Source organism: Carcharhinus amblyrhynchos, chromosome 7 (genome assembly GCF_965287045.1).
Source record: "Carcharhinus amblyrhynchos chromosome 7, sCarAmb.v2.hapA, whole genome shotgun sequence".
Taxonomy (NCBI): domain Eukaryota; kingdom Metazoa; phylum Chordata; class Chondrichthyes; order Carcharhiniformes; family Carcharhinidae; genus Carcharhinus; species Carcharhinus amblyrhynchos.
This window is the reverse complement of record NC_137330.1, coordinates 79,648,306-79,661,739: the sequence shown is the minus strand read 5'-3', so window position 1 is coordinate 79,661,739 and position 13,434 is coordinate 79,648,306.

The window sequence follows — 13,434 nt, the reverse complement described above, 5'->3', positions numbered from 1 at the left end:
TATTCTCTCCTGGGTTTCTTCCAGGTGCTCCAGTTTCCTCACACCATCCAAAGCTGTGCAGGTTAGGTTGATTGACCATGCCAGATTTCTCATTAGTGTCCAAAGATGTGCAGGTTAGATGGATTAGCCATGCTAAATGTATGGTGTTCCAGGGATAGGGTGGGGTGGTGGGTCTGGGTAAGGTGCTCTTTTAGAGAGTTGGCAAAGACTCAGTGGGCTGAATGGCCTCCTTCTGCACTGTAGGGATTCTATGATTCTATGAGGAGCTGGTGGAGGATGCCAGAGCCATGGGGAAGTTACCAAGCTGATGCCTGAGTGAAGCAGAAGAGAATATTCTAGTGCCAGTCAGAAACATTATGAATTTCAGAACGTTTGCATCGAGCAAAAGGTTCTTTGGCTCGGAAAATGCAACTTATGCATTATCCATCAAAATATGATTGCAAAAATAATGTGGTCTGTTACCATTTAAAGACAAGGCTGAAAACTATAGAAACCGTATAACTCTGGAACATTGGTCACAATAGCTGGAATTTTCCAGCCTTTCTTTCCAACGGGATCTTCCAATCCTGCCAACGGTAAACTCTCGCTGCAGGTTTCCCAGTGACAGGTGTTGCACAGAATGGGAAACCCTGTTGACAGTGGCCAATGACAGGTCCCACCCAGTATTTTTGAAGGCATTTTACACAGGAAAGATCACTTTATTTGTTCATTTGCTTTGCCGATGCAAATACTCTATTACACTGCCGCACAGTGCCAGGGACCCGGGTTCGATTCCCAGCTTGGATCATTGTCTGCATGGAGTTTCCACCTTGCCCCCATGTCTGTGTGGGTTTTCTCTGGATTCTTTGGTTTCCTCCCACAGTCTGAAAGACGTGCTGGTTAGGTGCATTGGCCGTGCTAAATTCTCCCCCAGAGTACCCAAATAGGCATCGGAGTGTGGTGACTAGGGAATTTTCACAGTAACTTCACTGCAGTGCTAATGTAAGCCTACTTCTGACATTAATAAATAAATTAAACTAATAAACTAGGTATGAAGGCTGTTACACAAAGTCAAATACACTGGTATTGTCTTCTATTGAGCATTGTATGGCAATATTTCTATAAGCTGTGGTTCCCATTCCATTTCTAATCACTGAACATTGCACTTAGATTGTGCTCTTTGTTTTATGCGTTATTTAAAATATTTATATATAATTTCCATCAAGAGACTATTAAGTAAGCAGGGTATTTTCATAAATCCCACAATCTTCAATGCATTTCACTTGTTTACTGTTTCATACAATATAAATGTGACTACACTTCCAAAGTTATTAACTGGCTGTAAAGCACTTTGGGGCATCGAGGTCATGAAAGAGGCTATCTAAATGCAGTTTTTTTTATTGCTAATTTTATCATGTACTGCAGCATAATCTCCTTGGTTGACTTATTGAGAGAAACAATAAAAATATGAATCATAGAATTCCTACAATGCAGGAAGAGGCCATTCAGCTCATTGAGTCTGCACCAACAACAATCCCACCCAGGCTCTATCCCCATAATTCCATACATTTACCCTGCTAATCCCCCGACACTAAGGAGCAGTTTAGCACAGCCAATCAACCTAACCCACACATCCTTGGACTGGGGAGGAAACCGGAGAACCCGGAGGAAATCCACACAGACATGAGGAAAAGATACAAATTCCACACAGTCATCCAAGGCCGGTATTGAACCCAGATCCCTGGTACTGTGAGACAGCAATGCTAAATACTGTGCCAATGTGCCATCAAGAATAAAATAATATTGAATCTTGTCCCTCTGCTTTGATCTTAACAATTAATCATGCAGTAAATAATAATCATGTCTTTGCCTTTATAACCTTGCCTGGCAGATTATTCTAACCAGGGCGGCACAGTAGTTAGCGTTGTTGCTTCACAGCGCCAGGGAACCGGGTTCGATTCCCAGCTTGGGTCACTGTCTGTGTGGAGTTTGCATGTTCTCTCCGTGTCTGCATGGGTTTCCTCCAGATGCTCCGGTTTCCTCCCACATTCTGAAACACGTGCTGGTTAGGTACATTGACCCAAACTGGCACTGGATGTGGAAACTAAGGGAATTTTGCAGTAACTTCATTGCAGTTTTAATGTAAGCCTTACTTGTGACTAATAAACTTTAACTTTAAACATTTAGCACTTATTGGGTGAAGGTATTTTCTTGATACTTATTCTAAATTTTCTTCAACTTCCAACCTACCAAATTCCTCAGTTTGAGGCCTGTGCTGCTCCTGAATTTCATTTGCACCCTTATTACAATCTCTCTGTCTGAAATAGGAGAAAATGGCAGATGGTCAGTATCAGTCAAGTCAAAATGATAGGGCTGAGAGATTGCTTGGTGGTTCTTGAGTAAGTTAGGATGCAGAGTGGGGATAAAGTGAGTGTCCTGGATGGGAGTGGGGGGAGGTAACAAAAGTTTCTGACTTACCCTAAAGAGCTTATTGTTTTTTGGAACAATGGTGAGGATGACACCACTCAGTAGGATATTAAAATGCAATTAAGGTCCTAATGACAGGATCCCTAATTGCATGTATTAATGAAGCTGCCACATGAATCAGATAAGTGCCATTCTTTTTGGCAAATCAAATAAACTAAATTAAAGAAATCGAGTGACAAATCAAAAAGGGCAGCCCCTGAAAAAGGGACCGCCCCAAAAACAAAACAAAGCCGAAATCAAACTTAAAACATCAAATCGAAAGGTGACTAAAAGGGTCAACAGTCCCTACAGCACTCAATGGGCATAGAAGGCCTCATAATGCCCTTGGATACCGCATGCTTCCTCTCCAGGGACACCCGGCCATGAATGTAGCTGCGGTAGAGGGGCAGATAGTCAGATCAGATGACCTCCTCAGTCACCCGTTGCCTGGACCTGTTATCAGGCAAATGCCCCCGCCACCTCCCAAAAGGGCCATGTTAAGATAGCAACAGGTAGGAGCTGAATTGGAAATGGCTTGTTAAGTCTTTGAATAGCTATTTTAATCGTGTGTTCACCACATGTCCATCAGGTGGATAAGTGGAATAAAATCCCACTAATCACACCCCCCCTCCAAAGATGATTATTAAATCACCCATTATCTAGAGTCCCAAACCATGGACAAATTCAGTGGTGTCACACTGCTTAGTTCTAAACTAATTAATCTTCCGATAGAGTTTATCCTAAAACTTTGACCTGTCTTTTATGTTTCAGATGCTGACGAAAATGCTGTTATTTCTGTTTGGTTTAATATAAGTATAAAACTGGCTAAATCAGACAGCTGCAACTTTCGTTTATATACTGCCTTTAACACAGTTACAAAAAAATTACAATTTGGCGAAAAAGATTTTTACTTGGCTTTTGTGAAATGACATTACCAGCGACGGGGGCAGTGGTTGAAAAGATGGGAGCAAATCTTTCCCATAGGATTGTCGCTGAACAGTTCAATCTTTGCAAACCAGGATACTGTTAGAGGCCGTGAGATCCTGTTTGTTCATGAAGCATTGTATGTACTCAAATCAAACATGGCAGCAGCAAATTGCGGCTGCTGCAGTTTTTGTTTAGCACAGTCTCGATGGTGGTAGGTTCAGTAAAAACTTAATTAAAAGATTGTGGCACACTCAATCTGGCACCTTCAAGCTAACTATAGCTAAACGGTTATTACATAATTAAGCTGCAAGAATGTTACCTCCTCCACTATTTATTGTTGCATATACTGTATTCTTGCTTCCAAGAGAAACAGTGATAATACAGCAGGGAATAATTACTATGGAGAAACTGCCTTTTGTCTTCTAATTGTATCTGCTCTCACTGTTATTGTGACTAAATCATACCCCAATAACTCATTGGAAAACATTTAAGCGACTGAGCAGCAAATCAAACAATTCACTAGTCGATTAAAAAAAATTTGCACTTACTGTTCATAACCTTTGGCAAGATGTTTTGTGTTTGGCTTTAAAGTATGTGGCAAGTATGATTCGATATTCAACTTGAAAGGCAACAGTTGCTTTCTCAGTTGCTGCCTGGTGAGCTTTATTACCAATATCACCCATCCCCACCCACCATCTCCAGTCAGTTTGGATTCAATGCTTAATTCACGGAACTTGGTCTGCTGTGTTTTTTTTTACCCAAATGATTTTTTTTGTAAATACTGTCACAATCTTTATTGCCATATCTTCCTCGGGAATGAAAAGCTCACTTCTATTTAAATGCCATCTCCTTTATCTCCAGCAGCTTATGTCAGCACTTGTGCAGCTCCCACGCTTTCTAAAAATGATGATTACTTTTTTTTCTCAGAAAGAATGTCAGGTTCTATTATGGCCTTGATCTTTTTTCCATTTATGCTTTGCTTTCAGTCCACTGTAGTCATTGCTCCTCTGAACTTCCCTCCCTTTTTCTCCCCCTGTTCCACATTGAAAATTTTACAGGCTTGAGCCAAATGCGATGCAGCACGATGCAGCTTCTCCCCCTTCTTCTTAGGCAGTCCCTCAAAGTCAAGGATGACTTGCTCACAACACTAAAAATGAGTTATCAGAAATTGAGGACTCTAATGTACAACCTTCAGGGGGCGAATCTTCCTGTTCCACCTGCCACGGGAATCATAGTCGGTGAGGGCGCACTATGGAAAGGTCTGTTGGCTTTGGGCAGGACTTTCTGGTTTTGGGGCAAATGTGGTCCCGAAACCCACATCAAATCCCATCCACAGGCCACCTATCTCACCCCAGAAGCAAGGAGGGTGAAGTTCCCAGAATGGAAACCTCTGTGGGCCTTGAGCGAGATCATAAGGGTGGTTGGAGAAGTGGGAGAGGGTGGAGTGCCTGCGTTACCATGTGCTCCTTTCACTGTCGACACTTGGCTTCAGCTTGCTCTTGGCAATCAAACTAAGGTTCCTTCCAAATACTTTTCCTCCACTTTGGGGCGGCCTTGGGTCTTGTGTACCTTGCATATTGTGAGCAGCAAATGGGAAATGCTGTTTGATACAAACCGCCAGGCCAACATACCTCGCATCACACTGACACTGAAATTCATAGAACGCATTTCTCATCTGTGTGATAGGTAGAATGTCTTTTTGGCTTGATGGCAGCATCTTAATTGTGGTGAATACCACTTGTGCTGCTACTACATAGTGGCAGCATGAAACAGCTAGCCTCACCTGTTGCTCAAACTTTTTGAGATGCTTTATAGGGTAATATGAGTTAGACTGGGCACTTCTCAGGGCTAAATCTGACAGCTTTAGGTCCAATCATGAGTTTGCACGATATACAGTGCAAAATGATCTGATCAGGATAGCTGTTATCATGAGGAAGTCTTTGATGCAGCTATTTATATGGTGAACAAATGGCTTGGATCTATTTATTGGGTCGCTGATAAGGCCAATCTTATAACATGTGAAACTATAAGAATCCCAATAAAGTTAGGAATGTGGTTGACCATAGTAGAGAACCCTTTGGCAGATTTCTCAGCTAGTATGTCAAGGAAATGGATCTCATTTGACTGCTGCTTTTCATCCCTTTGTTGAACCCAAGGGCCTCCTACAAGCCTTCATGATAACGTCTCTTTGCAGGACAATGTGCTTTAATACAATGCATTCCTCCTGAAAACTTAATGTACTGGAGAACATCCCTAGATTGGGTCAGGCATGCAAAACCTTGCTTCAGCATTCAGATAATGTATTTGATGATTATTTGGATGGATGCCAGTATCTCACGATATCCAGTTTAACTGGTGTGCTGGGTTGTTGCACTGGTGTCATGAGTCATGGTTCCAGATGTTGGTTCAATTTCCCAGAAGCCACACTTTGTCTTTTCTTTGTTGCACATCTGTTAGTGGTCACGTTGGACATTCCAGTTCCTGTCAGTAATGACATTGTGCATTGATGCATGTAAAGATACACTGATACAGTCTATAACCAAGGACCTTTTGGGTTCCTGCAATTCAAAAAATTGAAAAACTCTCTCATGCTGCTATTGTTGGTTTCCCATGAGGAATGAGATGCAATCGGATGCTTATGAAATCAAAGCATAACTTATTTGCTCAATATTTTGATGAACATCAGATTGACATGTGTCCCCATGTTTTACCAGGTACTGTTCAATGCTTCCCTGTTGAAATGAAAAGTGACGAGGGGCAAACACATAGGGCTGGATTTTATCAGATTTTTTCTAAGTGTCCAGAGTTCCTGATCCATTTTTCGGGTGAGTTCTCGTGCCTAATCGTAAGCACTCAGTGGCTAGATCATTTCTAGTTGCTAGAGCAGTGGGCTAATTCAGATCGAAGCTACAAGCTGCACATGCACAGGAAAAGCAGAAAAAAGAAACAATTCTCCTGGCAGAACCACCCCCCCCACCCCGGGGCCAGATACAGCCTCCCCCTCTCTCCCACGGACATCGGAGACCCCCTAACATTACTGGCTCCCTTAACCCCCTCACTCCGGACCCACTTGCACATGGTTCCATCATCGCCACCGTCCTCCGGCCCAGATGGCTGACTGACATGACCCTCTCTCTCCCCTGCCCCTGATCATCAAAGAGGTACAAATGCCTCCCTCCCCTCCATCAGCACATCTGCAAGTGCTGTCTTGGCTTCCCCTCCATGTGTAAGGGTCTTTGAGGTGAGATAGTCGTTAAGTACCATTGTGTTTACTGGAGATGGCAATCAGTCTTTTGATGCTTTTAGAAGTACCCTGTCTGAAAAGTTCCATTGTCCCTTAGAGAAACACCCTGCAGACATTCCAGGCAGTGGCTAACTGTACATTCTCATAAAATATTTATTTGATTACTTAATAGTGGACTCAATTCTTATCTCTAATAAATATGAATGTAGATTCATGTGTTTGCAGCAACTTGGATTATCCCAGCTGGATAGTGACAAAATGATAGTTCTTGCCCGGATGGGCAACTTTTGGGGAACCTCATCTGGGGCTGGTCATATCAATGGCACCGAGCTGCAGGATTCATGCAGTCACTGCAAAAAAGGGCTGACGTTCAACCGGGGGCGGAGTGTGAGATGAGGAAGACAAAGGGGGCAATGTAGAAAGAGGGCTGTACATAGAGGAGGGGAGGGGTGTGAGGAAACAGGTGAGGGCTCGCAATGCCAGGCAGAAGTGCAAGGAGTTGGATGAAGAAGATGAACAATGGAAGGGGAAGGGAAGCTGGACCCTGACAAGGCTGCATGAAAAACTCACGAACAAGAGGGTCAAAGGGATACTACATCGCTTACTGGAAGGGGATTCACAAAGACTCCAGTTGCACTGGGTAGAGGTCCAAGTGGGGCATGGACGCCTTGCAGGTGATGGGTTCAGTGGGAGGGTGGATGAATTGAGGAACAGACTGCTTCCTGAAGTTGCTCTCCATTTTGCTCTGAGTTGGTCATGGTCTGGTGAACACTGCTGGGCTGGAGAGAGTGATAGAAGTTCACTGGACTGGAATTTAAATATGAAGCTGGGAGCCCACAAATCAGCTATCAGGTCACTTAGAGAGAAACCTGCCTCTGCATAATTTATTCAGTTCTGAGCGCAGTATAGGAGTGAGGTGGGAGTCAGGTTAGGTTGCCACGGATTTTTTTATGAGAAGGCAGCCTAATGATTTGGGGTTTAGAGGCAATAAATTGAGTTTGGGAGAGACGGCATAAAGACCACTTCATCAGCTCATGACTGGTATCATCCCCTTACCTTTCATGATTTTTCTCCTTACCACTCATTCATACATTCACTGACACTTGCACAGCATATAAAGCAGCACTTTAAGCCTAACAGAATATAATGTCTTACCATGTAAAACTTTATCTCAAGCAGTATTTTACTGATTGTATATTACAATCTGGCCTACTAACCCTTTAGGTGCAAAAGAGGATACAGTGCCACTTAACTCAATCAAGCACTTTCCCCCACCCTGTATTATTGCTCTGCAACACCTGAACAGTGAAGGCACTATCACAGTGGTGGTCAATAAGCTGCAGCAGACAGCATTTAGTAACACAAGGGGATAAGTAAGTAGAAAAAAGTGCAGGTGAAATTGCAGGATTTGCAATTTAATGGGCAGAGCTCCTGCAGCAGCTGAACACAGAAGTCGCTGGAGGATTCTATAACCTGCATTATTGCAGTGTTTCATGAACTGATTGATGAAACTGACAGTGAAACTGACAGACGGCATGGACAAGTTGGGCCGAAGAGTCTGTTTCCATGCTGTAAACCTCTATGACTCTAAGACTGTTCAATGTGATCATCACTGGACCATCTGCAAGAGAATCCTACTAGGCTCATCCATAACGTAGGTTTTTGTATCAATTCTAACTCTCTTTTCTAAGGCTATGAGCTTTGATAACACTTGTGACAAATCTCTACAACTTTGACATGTTTGTTCTTGCTTCAAGAACCGAGTTATCTTTTGATACTGTGCCCAAGAAACAAAAAAATTCTAACTGCCAAACGAGCATGAAAATGGAAGAGAACCTCGCCCATTATTTTGGCGAGAGGGAAAAAAAGAGGCAAAATGTAATACACGCCAGTAGGAGAGGTGGACAATGTTTATTTATGCCAGGAAGCTGGCTGATGAATGGTAGAGGGCACCACTGCACATGCGCATGATCCCCCAGTGCACTGTGTAAAGTGTACCCAGTTAGTGCACTAGGAATCTGACACTTGCCCCACTCCCCCACCTAGCCCCTCCCCCGATCACAGACAATTGCCAATTCCATTCATGCTTCCTCCCCCCAGAGCGTCCCAGAGACCTCAACGGTCTCTAATCTCAATGGTGAAGCCATCACATCAGGTCTCCATTGTTGGGCACTATATGTGATCCTCATCAGTGAGGACCTTCGCCACTGTTAAGACAAGTGAGCCTGAATGTTTCTATCTCAGGCTCACTAATAACACTAAAATTGAGATTTAAATATTTTAATCAGCCTCGCCCCCCTTTCCAGGTGCAAGGCTGATCACGCCAGCAATCCAGTGCCAGTACCATTACAAGAGGTGTGAAACCTGATGCAAACCCAGTTTTTCACCTCTCTCGTAATCTTACTGGCTCACCATGCCAATTGATTGGTGTGCCAATTCAGTAAGATCACCTCCTGTGTCTTTTTTCTCTCTTTAAAAGAAACAGAAACATTCAAAATTCTCAAAGCTTTTCTGCCAATTACAAAAAATAAGCATAAGAGATCAGATTGCAAATTAATAACACCAGGTTAAAGTCCAACAGGTTTATTTAATAGCACGAGCTTTTGGAGTGTTGCTCCTTCATCGGGTGACTGGAGTCCATGAGCAGCACTCCAAAAGCTCATGATTCCAAATAAACCTGTTGGACTTTAACCTGGTGTTGTGAGACTTCATATTGTTCCCACCCCAGTCCAACACCGGCAAATTAATAACAACAGGGAAATAAGAAATTAAGAAGTTTTTTTTTCTAGAAGTATGGTAATTATGTGGAACACATTAGCGACAAGAGAGATTAAATGTGAAAACTTAATACATTTCAAGAAGGAACTTGACAGGTTCTTGTCAAGAAATAATATTCAGGGCTGTTAGTAATGCATGGCAGAAATACTGTGAATAGGTGGATGTGATGAACCAGTCTTCTTCTGTCTGAAACTGTTGGAAAAAACTTTAACTGTGAATGGCCAGCAGGCTGGGACTCAATAAAATGCTGCAAATCAGCTGCTCAAATTGAAAACAGAGGGAGGACTTTCAGAGGCACTGTAAATTCACTGGCTATAGGTGTTCTTCTGGGCTCCACACTAACAATGTGAGCTTTTCCATTCCCATTCATCACTATGCCTCACAAGACTGACCCAAGAGCCCAGACTGATTCAGAAGATCCTGAAATCACCTAAAGCAAATTTCTTCCCTTTACGTCACACAAGTTCTAGTCAATGATTTTCTCCTTCAAGAGAGAAAACCATCTGTCCCTGAAATTCAACAGTGTCAGCATCGCTGAACATCCCCTACTATCAACATCCTGGCGGTTAGCAATAATCAGAAACTGAACTGGAGCAACCATGAAAATGATATGGCTACAGGTCAAAGGTTGAGAATTCTGAGGTGAGAATCTCACCTCCTGAGTCCTCAAAAACCTGTCCACCATCTGTAAGGCACAAGTCAGCAGTGTGATGGAATATTCCCTATTTGCCTGGATGACTCTAGCTCCAAAAATATTCAAGAAGCTCAACACCATCCAGGACAAAGCAGCCCAATTTATCAGAAGCCCATCCACCAAGATAAACATTCACACTCTCCACCACAGATGCACAGTGCACAAGATGCATTGCAGCAACTCACCAGGTCTCCTTCAATACTACCTTTGAAATCTGCAACATTTACTATCCAGAAGGACAAGAGTTGCAGGCGCATAGGAATGTCACTTAGTTTCCCAACATGCCTCATACCATTCTGACGTGAGACTATATCAGCATTCCTTCACTGTTGTGGGATCAAAATCCTGGAACCCCCATCTTGCAACACTATGGATTTATCTGCATTGTAGTATAAGGGTCTGGCAGACATAGCGCTAATGTGGGACTGAGAACAGTGCCACCTGCACTCTGATACAGTAATATAGGTGCACATGACCAGCACCTAGGGGTCTAGTTCCAGTAGTTAATGTATACATACAGTTAACATACTGAAGACTATGGAGACTTTGTTAAGTCCTATCAAACACCTTGCAACATGCACAGCAGTACTTCAAGAAGGCCCCGACCCTCTCAAGAGCAATTAGGGATGTGTAACTAACGCTGGCCTTGGCAGTAATATCCACATGCTAGGAAAGAATAATAACATTTAATATTGTTCTGTGTTTCACTGGAGGCTTTTTGTACTGCTGCAAAATAAACTTGGAGTGACAAAATGTTCTCCTTGCAACTGAGGATATTATATTCAGGTGCGCAAATATTAATTTATTCTTTTATTCAGACTTAATTTACATCAATAAAGGTCAGACATGATACAGAGTAACATGCAGAAATGGAAGAGGAGTTATCTGATAAAAGTTAAGAGCCTGCTTATTTGTGAATCTTCTATGGCATTGCTTGAAGATGAGTCATGGAAGAGACAAGTGTGTGTGAAGGGTGGAGGAGAAATTTCTTCACCCAGACAGTGTTGAATGTGTGGAATCACTGTCACAGAATGTAGATGAGGCCAAAACATTGTCTGCACATTGTTCAAGAAGAAATTAGAATATAAAAGTATTTGAATATAAAAGTAGGGAGGTCTTGCTGCAACTGTACAGGGCACTGATGAGGCCGCAGCTGGAGTACTGTGTGCAGTTTTGGGCGCCGCACTTACGCAAGGATATTTTGGCCTTGGAGGGAGTGCAGAGGAGGTTTACTAGGCTGATACTGGAGTTGAGGGGGTTGAACTATGAGGAGAGGCTGAATAAACTAGGCTTGTACTCGTTAGAGTTTAGAAGAATGAGGGGAGACCTCATTGAGACACATAAAATGATGAATGGGATGGATAGGATAGAGGTGGAGAGGCTCTTCCCGCTCAGAAAGGACAGTAGGACTAAAGGGCATAGCCTCAAGATAAGGGGGGGCAGTTTAGAACGGAGTTGAGGAGGAACTTCTTCACTCAAAGGGTGGTGAATCTCTGGAATTCTCTGCCCATTGAAGTGGTGGAGGCTGCCTTGCTAAATATATTTAAGATGCGGGTAGATAGGTTTTTGATAGGCAAGGGGATTAAGGGTTATGGGGAGAAGGCGGGAAAGTGGAACTGAGCCACGACAGATCAGCCATGATCTTATTGAAAGGCGGGGCAGGCTCGAAGGGCTAGATGGCCTACTCCTGCTCCTATTTCTTATGTTCTTATGTTCTTATGTTAGACATAGCTCTTGGGACTAAAGGGATCAAGAGATATGGGAGGAAGATGGGGACCAGGGCATTGAATTCAATGATCAGCCACGGTTATAATGAATGGCAGAGCTGGCTCGAAGGGCCAAATGGCCTACTCCTGCTTTAAAAGTTTGACAGTTTTTCATTCATCTCCGTATTTTGCACTCTGCTCGTTGACAAAACAAGGAACTTGCAGTAAGCCTTTTAAAAAGCAGCCATTAGAAGCAAACAATTGTTCAGTCCAGGCCCCAGAAGAGATACAATTAAAAATTTTATACATCAATACAGAGCATACATTGATCCCTGCAGTAAATAATACATTGTGAAGAAATTGAAATGCTTGAAATGACTAAATACAATAATGTAGCAAAATCCTTAATGGTTTATCACACATTTCATTAAAAAAAAGTCATGTTAGAATTCTATGGATGTCTTGCACAGAATGAACGTGTAGGATGTGATAACCTATTGGGATTTACATAATGTGAACTTCTCTTAAAGCTGCAGTTACCATGGGAATTATTTTTAACATAAAAATTGTAAGTTTTCAAATTAGTCCACCTAATACAGAGCTGGTGACAGAACAATTCTCCTGCGGAATCTGTTTTGCAGAGCTGATTCCATTTGTTTAAAGCTATAAACACACAAACTGTCATCAGCACCCGAGGAGAGGAAAAGAAGTGCGGTTAGACCACAGTTGTCACAGATAACTGTTAGTAATTAACAATTTACTGATCATTTACACTAACTCATTCAGATGAATACAAGATGGATATAATGTACGCACATGGTATTTGTAATGTCCTAACTTTGTTAGGGGTTTTAAACAAAAAGAAAAGAATGTGGTTTGCACATGTAAATTTACCATACCTGTACCTTAACAAGGCCCACGATATGGATCTCTGAGAATATGCGCTCCCAGATTAAGGCAATAATGGCTTATCTAATCAGGGACCCCTGCATATGCGGAGTGTGATGGTTACTGGCAGTCCAGGTGTATCCTGTTCGAGGAAGATCCTGTTTTAGTGTTACTCACCCTGTAAATCTAAATTTGGTGAAGGGGCACTGGCCTCAGTGGAGTTATTTCAGAACCAACAACTGGTTAATTGCAGGAGCTGCTGCCGGAAAATGAAATTAAAGCAGGAGCCTGTGAAACAGCCCAATGACATAAACATCAAATCATGTGACTGGCTTTTAAAGCAATCATGCAACCACTTAAATACATAACAGTATTCCTCGTGGAGCCTAAATTTCTGAAGAGCCTCTCTGAAAGAGTAAGTGCTGCACAGCAGAATTCCCAGGCATCTAGGGAACTTGTCAGACACCCTATCCCAAATTGCAGGGGTAGGGTGTTTGGTGTCAACAGTTGTGGTGTATACATCAACATCACTGCCTGAGCCCTGCCTAGTTGGGACACCACCTCCAGGCAGGTGAACCATGCCTCATGGCCTGCAGAGTCTGGAAGGCTGATTGGAAAATCACAGTCAGCTGCCACCAAATGGCTTATATGGCCATTAATTTACTGAATTGGATACCCACTGTATGCAGGCAGACAGTCTTGCTTCCCCCTACCTCACCAACTATACCACCCCTTCCCCACCACCGGTCCCA